Below are 13,724 nucleotides of genomic sequence, written 5' to 3'. Positions count from 1 at the left end.
TTTAAAAATCTCTCCCTTCCCCTCTTTTTTTCTGCTGAAAAAAGATACATTCAAAAAGTATGAGGAAGCAGGATTCTCACTACAATTTTAAAACAAATGTTTTGTTTGGAAAGTTCATCAAAAGACTAAAAGTGTTGAGGAATATGAAATGTGTCCTGGAAAAATGTAACTGTTGTCAAAATCCCAGGTTAAAAAACAAATAACTGCATCTGTTCTCCTTTGGGACCAAAGACACCAGTCACTACCTGGGGAGCAAAGTGTAGCTGTATTTATGAAATAAAATAAGGATATCAATGTACACACACAAAGACCAGCAGTAAGTGCAAAATATTATTAGTATATTATAGAGCTATCTGTAAGGGGGAAGGTGTAATTGTTAAAGCATGGGAGTTTTCTTCTGAATCAGATCTAAGTCCCATTCCTTAGCCGTCTCTTCCTGTGTGACTTGGGCTGGTTGTGTCACCCCTCTGTTTCTCCATCTACAAACTGCGGATGGTAACACTTCCCTAGCCAAGGGAGAGTGTGAGGCTGAATTTGTGAGGCAACCAGTGACTTTAGTGAGAAGTTCTATAGAAATGTCCCTAAATAACTACGTAATGACTGAGAGGCACAGACACACGGGCCAGTTATGTGAACACATCAAGGTGAGGCAACACCTCTTTATCTTTAGTGCAATTGCAAATCACAGGACCATTTCCAGAGGGTTTGTGGTGCCAGGGGTGTGCTGTGGGAGCAAGGCACGCAGTGTGGACTTCTTACACTGAGGAGCACTGTGCACAATTCCTTGGCCTGTTGTCTTTTCTAGGCAAGGTATTCACACTGGAGAGAAAGCCATGCAGCGTAATGAATGTCCCATAACGTCATAAGCCAGGCACCTGAGCTCCAGCCATGGTGGGAGAAAAAAAAAATACTCATCTAGACAAAACCAAGGGAGCCAAAGCGTACAGCTGGGCTGAGTCAGACCCCTGGATTTATATCAAAAAGAAGATCAAGAAGTGACTTGACTATACTGTCTAAGCACCTTCACGGGTACTAACAGGGCTCTTTAATCAAGCGAAGAAGGGCATAACAAGAACCAATGACAGGAAACTGAAGCCTCATCTGAAAACATGCACCCCTCAAGCCAGCTAAGGTCTGGATCTTTTCTACTTCTGTTGCAGCCGTTTGTAGATGAAGTAGCAAATACCAGGGTCATCCAGGTGAAGTCACACCACGGGTTTATTTATATACTGGTATTAAAACATTTCCCTTGCAATTTTCTGTCCTCAGCACACCGTAACATCTTAGCTGATTTGTGACCACCACACTCCATTGTCATTATTTATTTATGATAGCACCACTCCTGGCCTAGGACCCCACCGTGCGAAGCACAGTCCAAAAATATAACCAAATCAAGCAGATGTCTTTATTGAGCTATTTGCTATGACTCTGAGGTTGCCGCTAATCCCTGACCCATCTGTTTATTATTTGTACTCCCCCAGCACCTAGGAACCCCAGCCACCGAGAAGGACCCATTCATAGACTCACAGAGTTTAAAGCCAGAAGGGACCATTAGATCGTCTAGTCTGACCTCCTGTCTAGCACAGGCCTTTACATTTCATACCTTTACTCCTGTGTTGATCCCAATAACTTGTGTTCAACTAACACAGATTCCAGAAAGGCAGCCAGCCTTGATCAAGAGATGGGGAAGCCACCACTTCCCTTGGGAGTTTGTTCCCAGGGTTAATGACTCCCATCGTTAAAAATCTGTGCTCGTTTCTCATGTGAATTTGTCTGGCTTCAGCTTCCAGCCAATAGTTTTGTTCTGCCTCTCTCTGTTAGACTAAAGAGCCCTTTAATACTCAGTATATTCTCCCTATGAAGGTCCCTATACGCTATTATCAATTCAGCTCTCAAGCTATGCTGCTGTAGTGCTTCAGCGAAGATGGTACCCATGCTGATGGTTGTCCCATTGGTTTAGATATTCCACCTCCCCAAATGGCAGAAGCTAGGTTGACGGGAGAAGTCTCCCGTCAGCCTAGTGCTGTCTATAATTTAGATCAGTTTAACTGTGTTGCTCAGGAGTGTGGATTTTTAACACCCTTGAGTGATGTAGTTATACGGACCTGATTTCCTAATGTAGACCAGGCCTAAGTATGAGACAAGAGTCAAGGGGTGGATACAGACAGTCAGAAGGGGGATGTCAAGGTTCCTTCCCCACTCTGAAATCTAGGGTACAGATGTGGGGACCTGCATGAAAACCTCCTAAGCTTACTTTTACCAGCTTAAGTTAAAACTTCCCCAAGGTACAAACTATTTTACCTTTTGCCCTTGTACTTTATCGCTGCCACCACCAAACGTCTAACAGGTATATAATAGGGAAAGAGCCCAAACCTTACACCCCCTTTCCTGGGGAAGGTTTGATAAAAATCCTCACCAATTTGCATAGGTGAACACAGACCCAAACCCTTGGATCTTAAGAACAATGAAAAAGCAATCAGGTTCTTAAAAGAAGAATTTTAATAGAAGAAAAGGTAAAAGAATCACCTCTGTAAAACCAGGATGGTAAATACCTTACAGGGTAATTAGAGTCAAAACATAGAGAATCCCTCTAGGCAAAACCTTAAGTTACAAAAAGACACAAAAACAGGAATATCCATTCCATTCAGCACAACTTATTTTACCAGCCATTTAAACAAAACAGAATCTAACGCATATCTAGCTAGTTTACTTACTAAGTTCTAAGACTCCATTCCTGTTCTGTCCCCAGCAAAAGCATCACACAGACTGAGAGAGAGAGAGTTTGTTTCTCCCTCCCTCCAGCTTTTGAAAGTATCTTGTCTCCTCATTGGTCATTTTGGTCAGGTGCCAGTGAGGTTATCCTAGCTTCTTAACCCTTTACAGGTGAAAGGGTTTTTCCTCTGGCCAGGAGGGATTTAAAGGTGTTGACTCTTCCCTTTATATTTATGACAGGGGAAAACAAGGAAACCATGAAACAAAGTTGGTTAACATGGTAGGTGTCAAGGTTCCTCCCCCACTCTGAACTCTAGGGTACAGATGTGGGGACCTGCATGAAAAAACCTCCTAAGCTTATCTTTACCAGCTTAGGTCAAAACTTCCCCAAGGTACAAAATATTACACCCGTTGTCCTTGGACTGGCCGCTACCACCACCAAACTAATACTGGTTACTGGGGAAGAGCTGTTTGGACGCGTCTTTCCCCCCAAAATACTTCCCAAAACCTTGCACCTCACTTCCTGGACAAGGTTTGGTAAAAAGGCTCACCAATTTGCCTAGGTGACTACAGACCCAGACCCTTGGATCTTAAGAACAATGAACAATCCTCCCAACACTTGCACCCCACCTTTCCTGGGAAATGTTGGAATAAAAGCCTCACCAATTTGCATAGGTGACCACAGACCCAAACCCTTGGATCTGAGAACAATGAAAAGGCATTCAGTTTTCTTACAAGAAGACTTTTAATAAAAATAGAAGTAAATAGAAATAAAGAAATCCCCCCTGTAAAATCAGGATGGTAGATATCTTACAGGGTAATTAGATTCAAAAACATAGAGAACCCCTCTAGGCAAAACCTTAAGTTACAAAAAAGATACACAGACAGAAATAGTTATTCTATTCAGCACAATTCTTTTCTCAGCCATTTAAAGAAATCATAATCTAACACATACCTAGCTAGATTACTTACTAAAAGTTCTAAGACTCCATTCCTGTTCTGTCCCTGGCAAGAGCAGCATACAGACAGACACAGACCCTTTGTTTCTCTCCCTCCTCCCAGCTTTTGAAAGCATCTTGTCTCCTCATTGGTCATTTTGGTCAGGTGCCAGCGAGGTTACCTTTAGCTTCTTAACCCTTTACAGGTGAGAGGAGCTTTCCCCTGGCCAGGAGGGAATTCAAAGGGGTTTACCCTTCCCTTTATATTTATGACAGTAGGCAATGGTTATAAAACACCAGCTGCCTAACAGTTGTCAGGTTTTTTGTAGCATGCCAAAGGAGAGTTTGAAGAAGGGAATCAGTGCCTATGAAAAACAGAAATTACTCCTTCCATTGGGCATATCATTTAGAGGAAAATTCCAGCCATTCCATGAACATATTAGGTGCCTTATAGGTGCTCAATATTACTGTTTACTAACATTTCAGAATAAAGTGATCTTGGATCAAAGCCAATAGAACGGGCTCTGACAAAGTTAACCTTGAATGTTCCAAGATAAAGGTGAAATTTACTCTGTCCATGGAGATAGCCATGGTCCTTTGAAAAGACTGACCTGAGATGGAAAGAATCTCTCTCCTATTGATTTTGCTGGTGGACCCATTCCATTTTGAGTGCAACATCCTGGTACGTTTCAACATGTAGTTAAGAGGGTGTATGTGTGCTCATATGTTTATGCGTGTACATTTGTTCAGGGGTGTGCATGCTCATCCGTTCATGCATGTGTGTGTGCAGATGTCTACATCCATGCATGAGTTCATGGTGTTCCTGTATCTGGGCATGCATGCTCTTATAGGCAGATGGTGATTCGTTATTTACCTCCATGGAACCCCTGAACTGCTTCCTCTCATGCAGACCAGCCCTCACCCTAACGGAGAGCCTCCCCACTCCCTGCTAGTCACCTCCTTGCTTTTAATTCAAACTCCAAAGGAGCAAAGAGAACCAGGGAGGATCACTGTTAGCAAGCCAAGGACTCAGCTGGGCCGGCCAGTCCCATTACTCTGCACTTGCTTACCTCACAGGGGTGCTGTAAGCGTGAACAGGTTAATGCCTTGACAGCACCTTGAGATCCTCTGTTGAAAAGAAGCACTAGGGATGTGTAAGGTAGGGTTATGATCATGCTAATCTGGTTAGCTGGATTTCTGCTCTCCTCCCTGATGGGATGTTTCTCTGTGTGACTTTGGCATTGAAATACAGAGAGAGGGACAAAGGTGAGATGGGAAATCTTTCTTCCCTCCCTATGCAGTTCAGAGGCTCAGCCCCAAGCATAGTGGAAGTTACAGTTTATCTGTCTTCATCTACAAGCCCTGCAAGAAGTAGGTCTCCTTCAGTCCAAGCTCTCATTGAAGTCAATGGGCCTTTGCCTGAGTAAAGACTGAATTAAAATGGAAGGACAGACTCTGATACCATTATTCCCACTGAGTAATTTTGGGGCCTTGTCTTCACTGCAAACAAAGATGTGTTCTCAACTGAAGTTAGCCAACTTCAATCCAAACTCTAGAGAAGCCAAGGCAGCTGCAGCTCCAACACAAGGTTTTTTAAATTGAAGTCTCTTGGGGAGCACACAGACCGGTTACTTGGAGCTAGTGTACTTGGTCACAGCCTTGGTACCTTCAGACACAGCGTGCTCAGCCAGCTCCCCAGGCAGCAGCAGGCGCACGGCGGTCGCGATCTCCCGAGAGGTGATGGTCAAGTGCTTGTTATAATGTGCCAAGCGGGACACCTCCCCAGCACTGCGCTCAAAGATGTCATTGACAAAGGATTCAGAGCAGCAGCCGTGTTAGTCTGTATTCGCAAAAAGAACAGGAGGACTTGTAGCACCTTAGAGACGAACAAATTTATTTGAGCATAAGCTTTCGTGAGCTACAGCTCACTTCATCAGATGCTTATGCTCAAATAAATTTGTTCGTCTCTAAGGTGCCACGAGTCCTCCTTTTCTATTGACAAAGGAATTCATGATGCCCATGGCCTTAGAAGAGAGACTGGTGTCAGGGTGAACCTGCTTCAGCACCTTGTACATGTAGATGGAGTAACTCCTTCCTGGTCTTGAGGCGCTTCTTATCCCCTTTCTTCTGGGCCTTAGTCACCACTTTCTTGGAGCCCTTCTTGGGTGCAGGGGCAGATTTCGCCGGCTCAGGCATCTCGATCGCTACTCACACAGCACAGAACAGGAACAGCAACGCCCAGCCAAAGACTACAGGTCAGACTGGAGCTCAACTTGACCCACTAACTTGACTGAAAACTGCAACTGCCTTGTCTTGTCTAGGATCCCAGCTGGGATTAGCCAAACTGAGCCGAGAACACACCCCTCGTTCCCTGCAGGTGTAATCTTCAGCTCAGGCAGACACACGTGCGCTCGCTGTGGTCAGCCAGCATGCCAAGAATACTAGTTCAACCACGGTGGTGTGAGCAGTGGGATAGGCTAGCTGCCTGGAGCAGGATCCTGTCTGAAATGCTAAGAACATACCTGGGTCGGCTAGTCCCTCCCACCATCTGTGCAACACTGCCATTTCCAGCGTGCTAGCGTGCTCAAAACCAGCATGGGCACATCCACCCGAGCGGGAAATCACCGCTCCAACTCCAGTATAGACGCACCCACTGTGCAGACAAGGCCCCGGTGTGGGAGTCATCCCATCAACCCCAATGGGACCAGTTGTGCAGCAAGGTGCCACTCAGTGTGAGCAAGGACATCAGAATCTGGCTCTGAGCAGAGTGGTCAGGATTTGAACAAATCTGCCCAATTGTGCAGCCTTTATGCACGGTGGGGTGAAATTCACACACTTGCAAAAGGCCAGTACAAGGGATTATGCTCTACTTAGGTCCTATTTTGAGGGCTTAAGTGGGGTGTTGGCCCTCAGCACAGGGGTGAACTTCACCCATAGATGATCCCCTACTCACACAAGTGGTTCATCTGGGACTGCTCCTGTGAGTAAGTGCTCCGCAGGGTGAGACTTGCACAATTGGCCCAAAATTAACAAAAAGAAGCTAATTTAAAAGTCAATTACGTTTATTCCTCCCCACCCACCAAGATTGAAATACCTATTGAAACCTACAACAAACAGCGCTCAAGGTTGACTGTTTTCTCCATTGGAGAGAAACTCTTTCCATCTCAGTTCAGCCTTTCCCCCTGAAAGGAGGATGCTCTAGAGGTTCAGGAGCTTGCCTTCAACATGGGAAACCGGGATTTAATTCCCTGAGCTACTACAGACTTCCGGTGTGACCCTGGGCAAGTCACGTGGTCTCACTGTGCTCAGTTCCCCAGCTGTGAAATAGGGAGGAGGTACATCCCTATCACTCGGGTGCTGTGAGGCTAAATATAATGATGAATGCAAGGTGCTCAGGTATTATGGTAAGGATGGCCAGATGAGTACCTAATATAAATAGAGAGACACGGCTGCCTCCCTCAAGTCATCGCCACAGATACCTGCAGTTTGTATTTATATTCTGTCCCCTGCAGTACTGGCTCCTACCTTCTTCTCTTTTCTGCTTTACGCCCTTTCTGAACCCCCTTCGTTTTAGTGTTGGGCCAGGGGGTTCCACTTGTTTTCCCAGCACAATTAATCCCCCTATTCCCTACCATCACTTTCACCAACTCAGAAGCAACACCTTGGTTCTCAGCAATTTATCTGTCCCTCCCAGAATCCAGACTAAAAATCGATCTCCAGCCCTAACAAGCATGTTCAGGTTGCTCTTCTCACCGTTCCCTGGTACACACTCACAACAAGCCAGACTCACCAGTGCCTTGGGCATGACATAAAAGCAATGCCCTGGCAGCTCATGGTCATTAAAAGGTCTACCCTCAGCATGTACTGTAAGAATCTTACACCCAGGACATGCTGGCCCTGATGGGGCCTAGTCTTCCTTGCACAGCTCTGGTGACACAAAGCAGCCAGAAACCCAGCTTAGCTGGCTATCTAGGCCTGGGGTGTCCCCTTCTGTTTGAAGAATGGCTTAGATGGTGTAGGACCAGACTATCTCCTGAGCCCCCAAGCATAAGGGTGTGGCCAGGGGAAAGGGGACACAGTTGCACCCTAGTGATAACTGACTGCCAGACCATCTCCTCAGGGCCACAGGCAGCTCTGAGGCCAATCTAAATATGGACCCAAGATTGGCAAAGCTGCGTGTGGTGCCCAGGAAAGGGTTAATTTCTCAAACAAAGCTGCTTTCAGAAGCTGGAAGAAACCCTGTTCTGCCTTCAGGGCAGGATCAGCCAATGAACATTTCTCCTCCTGATGTAATGCTTCTAGATTAGAGTCTTGCTGAGGGGGTCTGATGAGTTCACAGATCTTCCTCCCCCGCTGAGCATTTCAGCTCAGAGCCCCAGAGGAGCCTGAGAGGGAAAACCCTGACTGGGCCCTGACTAGCTCATCCACCTGGCCACAGCAGGATGTTATTCCCCACAGGACAGTTATCATTTGATTTGATTTTACGTGAGGTAACATGAGAGATTAAAAGGTCATTGGAGTCTAGTTCAATTGGCCTCATCATGAGGCTGATGAGTAATGCCTGACGATGAGTAATGCCTGTACAACTAGCAACCGGAGGTGCAATTAAAAAGTACGCCTTGCTATGACACAGGTGATAAATGCACCCACAGGTCTCATTACGTGGCTTAACCTGCACAGCTACTGCTTGTGGAGGTCTCTGGTCTAAAATAAGTAGCCAAGCTAGGCCCCGTCTACACTATAAAGTGCACCAGTGATTTTCCAACCGGCTTGGGACACCATCATCTGACCTGGTCACAATAAAAACGACAGACTTGTGTCCACAGCAGCTTTCTTCATGATGCCTTGCCGTGTTTGTAGCAGTGCATTGTGGGAAAATCGGGTCTCCCACAGTGCCTTAGCAGGGGGCACATTGGCCAAGAAGGGCCTCGCACAGAGAGCAATGCAGCCTGTGAGGTTGTACCGCAGAGATCTACAAGGCAGCAGGACCAGCCAAACGGGTTACACAGGGTTGTGGTACAATGAGTGGAACTGGAGGAAGAGGGTCAGGTTTCAGGAGGGATCAGGAATGCATGCTGGGCCATGCTCTTACCAGACAAACATGAGCCTTCCAGCATAACGCTGGCCTCTACGGATATGTCTACACAGCAAAGAAAAACCCACAGCTGGCCCGTGCCAGCCGACTCGAGCTCGCAGGGCTCAGGCTTGACCCTGTTTCATTGCTGTGTAGACTACAGGCCCGGGCTCGGACTGGAGCCCCAGCTGTGGGACCCTCCCACCCCGTATGAGCTCGGACGTCTACACAACAATGAAACAGACCCACATTCTGAGCCCTGCAAGCCCAAGTCGGCTGACACGGTTGTTCTTTGCTGTGCAGGCATACCCTACGTATGCTCGGTAAAGAAATCTTCCCTGCAACTCTGTCTGCCCGTTGGATCACTTGTCACCAATGAAACCAGGAGAGTCCGTCTCCGCTGAAAATGAATAGCATGCCCAACTGCCTACAGGACACAGCCACGTACCAGGCTTGGCCGTTGGCAGGGATGAAACACTGCAAGGCGCCATGGTTGCTGGCTGGGTATTGTTGTGTGTGTGTGTGTTCACAAACCGTGCTTAGAGAAAACTATGTCATTATGGTTTATTTTACCGTGACAAATGACCCACCAGAGCCTCTGGGTTTGGACTTGGATCTGAATCTAAATTTTGCCAAAGGTCACCCTATTGAGCTGAGAAGTTTTGATCCAAATCAGAGCTTCTGGGGCCACATCCTCAGCTGGTGTAAATGGGCGTTCCTCTACTGAAGTCGGGAGTGACTCCCATGTACACCATCAGAGGATCTGGCCTCTCAGCATTCTGGTTCGAATCCTTTTCTAACAGTGACTCTATCTAGTGTACCTTCTCTACTGCGTCTAATCTGCCCACGACCCCAGCAAGTTCATTGTAGATCAGAACACTTCTGATTGACCTTCTACTGGGGTAACTCAAGCATGCAGCTTACTGTCTGTTAGTGACGGTCTAGATATCTTTGGTCCTGCCCCAGTACAGGCTGATGGATTAGATGATCTCTCAAGGTCCCATTTCGGTAATTCTATGGCAGCCATTATTTGTTATTTTTTTAAAAAAGAATAACAACACATGCATTATCTGTGGGTTGTCTATTATAGTGGCTCTCAACCTTTCCAGAATACTGTACCCCTTTCCGGAGTCCAATTTGTCTTGGCTTTCCCCAAGTTTCACCTCACTAAAAAACTACTTGTTTACAAAATCAGACCAAAAATTACGAAAGTGTCCCAGCCCCACTGTTACTGACAAATTGCCGACTTTCTCATTTTGACCATAGAATTATAAAATAAATCAGTTGGAATATAAATACTGTACTTACATTTCAGTATATAGTATATAAAACAGTATAAAAAAGTCACTGTCTGTATGCAATGTTTCAGAGTAACAGCCGTGTTAGTCTGTCTTTGCAAAAAGAAAAGGAGTACTTGTGGCACCTTAGAGACTAATCAATTTATTTGAGCATGAGCTTTCGTGAGCTACAGCTCACTTCATCGGATGCATACCGTGGAAACTGCAGTAGACATTATATACACACAGAGACCATGAAACAATACTATTACCAGCAGGACAGTGGGGTGGGAGGGGGTATTGTTTCATGGTCTCTGTGTGTATATAATGTCTACTGCAGTTTCCACGGTATGCATCCGATGAAGTGAGCTGTAGCTCACGAAAGCTCATGCTCAAATAAATTGATTAGTCTCTAAGGTGCCACAAGTCCTCCTTTTCTTTCTGTATGAAATGTTACTCGGGACTGACTTCGCTAGTGCTTTTCATGTAGCCAGGTGTAAAACTAGGCAAAGATCTAGATGAGTTGATGTACCCCTGGAAGAGCTCAGAGTACCCCTAGGAGTACACGTACCCCTGATTGAGAACCACTGATCTATTACCTTTTGCTCCAAGTCACTTTGCCTCATTAATAGAGTTAATGGAAATTGTAATCGCTGCCTCTGTTGTAAGTCAGGCCAGCACCATCTCTAAGCACGGCCTTAATGCACCATCCAGTTCTCCAGCCGAAAAGGTTCCTCCAGTGCTTCCCAGGGGCCCACGTGTATTTCCTCCCTCATCCATGATGGCAGAAGCCTCTGATTCATTAATGCATAGACTGCTTGCAGTTTTATAAACTATGCAGATTACAAACTTGTGGCAGTTAAAGGTTGTGGAATTGGGGATCATGGCAAGAAACTGCAGCCTGGTTTAGGTCCCAGGTTGCAGAATGATTGAGAACCCCCTCCTTTAACAGCCCTTCCAGTGGATCTGTTCCTTGTTCAGCTGGATTCTAGTTGGGCTCAGTATTAAAGTGACTGGGCTGGACTTTTGTCAGTGATGGGGCTGGATATTTTTAAGCAATCAGACCGTCTAATGTCAAGTAGGTTCTGCCTTGAGTTGCTCTGTGTTCTGCTCCTGCCAGTTCCATCCCCGTGTGTTCAGCGATGACTTCGCCATTTCCATGGTCCTGCCCCTTCTTGCTGTCCCCACAGGCTAGGCTAGTAAACTTCATGGAAGTTTTTCATCATTGTTACTGTCAAAGGTGGAAGCTCCAGGGCAGCCCAGATGAAAGCATCTTTACAGCCTTCGCAGAAGACAATGTGCAACATGACTTATTCCTCACTCTAGTTGGCCGGCAAGGTGGTAAAAAGGCCTGCAGCTGAGATAGGCCATAATTATTTATTGTTTGTATTACATGAGCACTTAGAGGCCACAACTCAGTTCAGGCCCCTAATGTGCCAGGTGCTGGACAAACCCATTGGCTTTGTCTCGACTAAGATTTACAGGTGTGATGTTAGATCGTATTAGCTAGCTTAATCTAAGGCCTTTTAAAACACTAATCAAGACAAGGCAAGTTGTACGGCAGCCATAGATGCCGGCACTAATGGTGCCACTCCCCCGTGGCTTGAAGTTGTTTCCGTTTCAGGGTCTACGGCAGGGGTCTCAAACTCAGATCACCACAAGGGCCACATGAGGGTACGTTGGCCCGAGGGCTGCGTCACTGACACCTTTTCATTCAAAGATACAAAAGCCTCCCCCCACCCCGACCCCCCCACTCCACCCCTTCTATGAGGCCCCGCCCCTTCACTGCCCCCATTCCAACCCCTTCCCCAAAGTCCCCGCCCCTCCCTGCCCCTATTCCAACCGCTTCCTCCAATCCCCGCCCCGGCCCCGCCTCTTTGCTGCCTCCTCCCCTGAATGCGCTGCGTCCCCGCTCCCTCCCTCCGGGAAAGTCCTGGCGGTGGGAAGCGCTGGGAGGTAGGCGGAGGAGTGGGGACGCGGCGTGCTGGGGGGGGCGGAGGCGGGAGAGCGGTGGGGGGTGTGAGGAGAGCTATGGCAGGCCGCAGGAAATGACTTTTGGCCTACCGGCTACGTGTTTGAGACCCCTAGTCTACAGTTTGGTTCAATGGCTCTCAGCACCCCCAGGATACAAATTCTTTCAGAGCCTCTGACTGTAGCTGGTTGAATTTAATTAAAAGGTGTGGGGGGGGGTTGCACAATACACCCTCTAATCTCTAAGGCAACACATAATAAAATAGCAGTTGATCCCCTACTGGGAGACCAGAGCCGGAAAGAGGACTCACTGTTAATTCCCTCTGCCTCTTAGATGCAAGAGCAAGGAATGGGGAAATAGCCACTTTAGCACTAGCTTTTCCACAGCACAGAATTCCTTATTTAACGCTTGCCAATGAAGTGAGCAAGCATCATTCTTCCCATGTCACTGATGGGAAAAGTAAGGCACGGAGCACTTAAGAGTCTGTACCGTAGTGAGTCAGTGCCATTGTGATTAGCACTCAGGAGGTTCCAGTGTCTAGGTCCAGGCTCGATCTACCAGACCACGCCACTTCTGCCTGCAGTGACAAGTGCCGGACGTGGTCCTGGTGACTCAGCAGGTGATGTTCGTCCCCATGAGTCAGGACAGATAATACTTGACATCTTTGTCAAGTATTATGTAAGCATTAAGTACCGGCAGTAGCCAACCATTGGCCCAGTGCATATAATATTAAGACATTGTGCTACTGGAAGCACTGGCTTTGGCCTGAGATTTAAACCAAAGTTCCTGAACACTTATGGGCATTGGACATCATGTGAGATTTTCTCACGAGAGCTGAGGTACTAGTCTCACCCTGCTAGCCAAATTCCAGGCAAGGTGACAACCTTTTGCATACCTGAAATTCCCCCTGCATCTTCACGGGAGGTGATGTTCCTTCATTCCTCTCCAAAAGAATTGCTCAGTGCTGTTATACACTGCTGTGTTCCACCCCAGGCATGGCTGCATTTCAATGGCAAGAAAAATGCTGCTGATCTAGCACATCTGTGATGAAGTGGGCCTGTCCTTAATGTTTTCCCCTCAGTTTCCCCTGTGCATTTCTTTATTTGAGCATGAGCTTTCGTGAGCTACAGCTCACTTCATCAGATGTTTACCGTGGAAACTGCTGCAGTTTCCACGGTAAACATCTGATGAAGTGAGCTGTAGCTCACGAAAGCTCATGCTCAAATAAATTGGTTAGTCTCTAAGGTGCCACAAGTACTCCTTTTCTTTTTGCGAATACAGACTAACACGGCTGTTCCTCTGAAACCTGTGCATTTCTTAAGTCTCTAGGTGGTGGGATAAGGGGGTGTAATTGTTGCAGAGCACAGGGCCAGCTTACATAAATGTCCGACACTCTGTCTCCTGGCAACTGATGGCCTGGGCCCTTCCCCCCTGCAGGGTGAGAGCTAAAGGGTTGGAGAACAAAGGAATCAGGTGACCTCCTGGCCCGGGAAAGGGACAAAGCCCAGAGGAGGAGGGGCTGGAGGATGAGTCAGTTTGGGGTTGGCTGGGGACGAGGAGTGAAGTGCAGACGTGGTTGTCTGGCTCACTGCCCCCCAAAATGGACCCGGCTGAGGGGTCCTGTTCTCTGTACTTACAAGCTCTGTGTTAGACCGTGTTCCTGTCATCTAATAAACCTCTGTTTTACTGGCTGGCTGAGAGTCACGTCTGACTGCAAAGTTGGGGTGCAGGACCCTCTGGCTTCCCCAAGA

General features: G+C 47.0%; 1 pseudogene; it reads right to left on the bottom strand.

The window, feature by feature from the left end:
• Positions 1–5,278: 5,278 nt before the first annotated feature.
• LOC140899166 (histone H2B 8-like) lies at positions 5,279–5,846 on the bottom strand (annotated as a pseudogene).
• Positions 5,847–13,724: the final 7,878 nt, after the last annotated feature.

The sequence above is a fragment of the Lepidochelys kempii genome, chromosome 16 (assembly GCF_965140265.1).
Source record: "Lepidochelys kempii isolate rLepKem1 chromosome 16, rLepKem1.hap2, whole genome shotgun sequence".
NCBI classification, from domain to species: domain Eukaryota; kingdom Metazoa; phylum Chordata; order Testudines; family Cheloniidae; genus Lepidochelys; species Lepidochelys kempii.
This window is presented reverse-complemented; position numbering and strand designations above follow the sequence as displayed.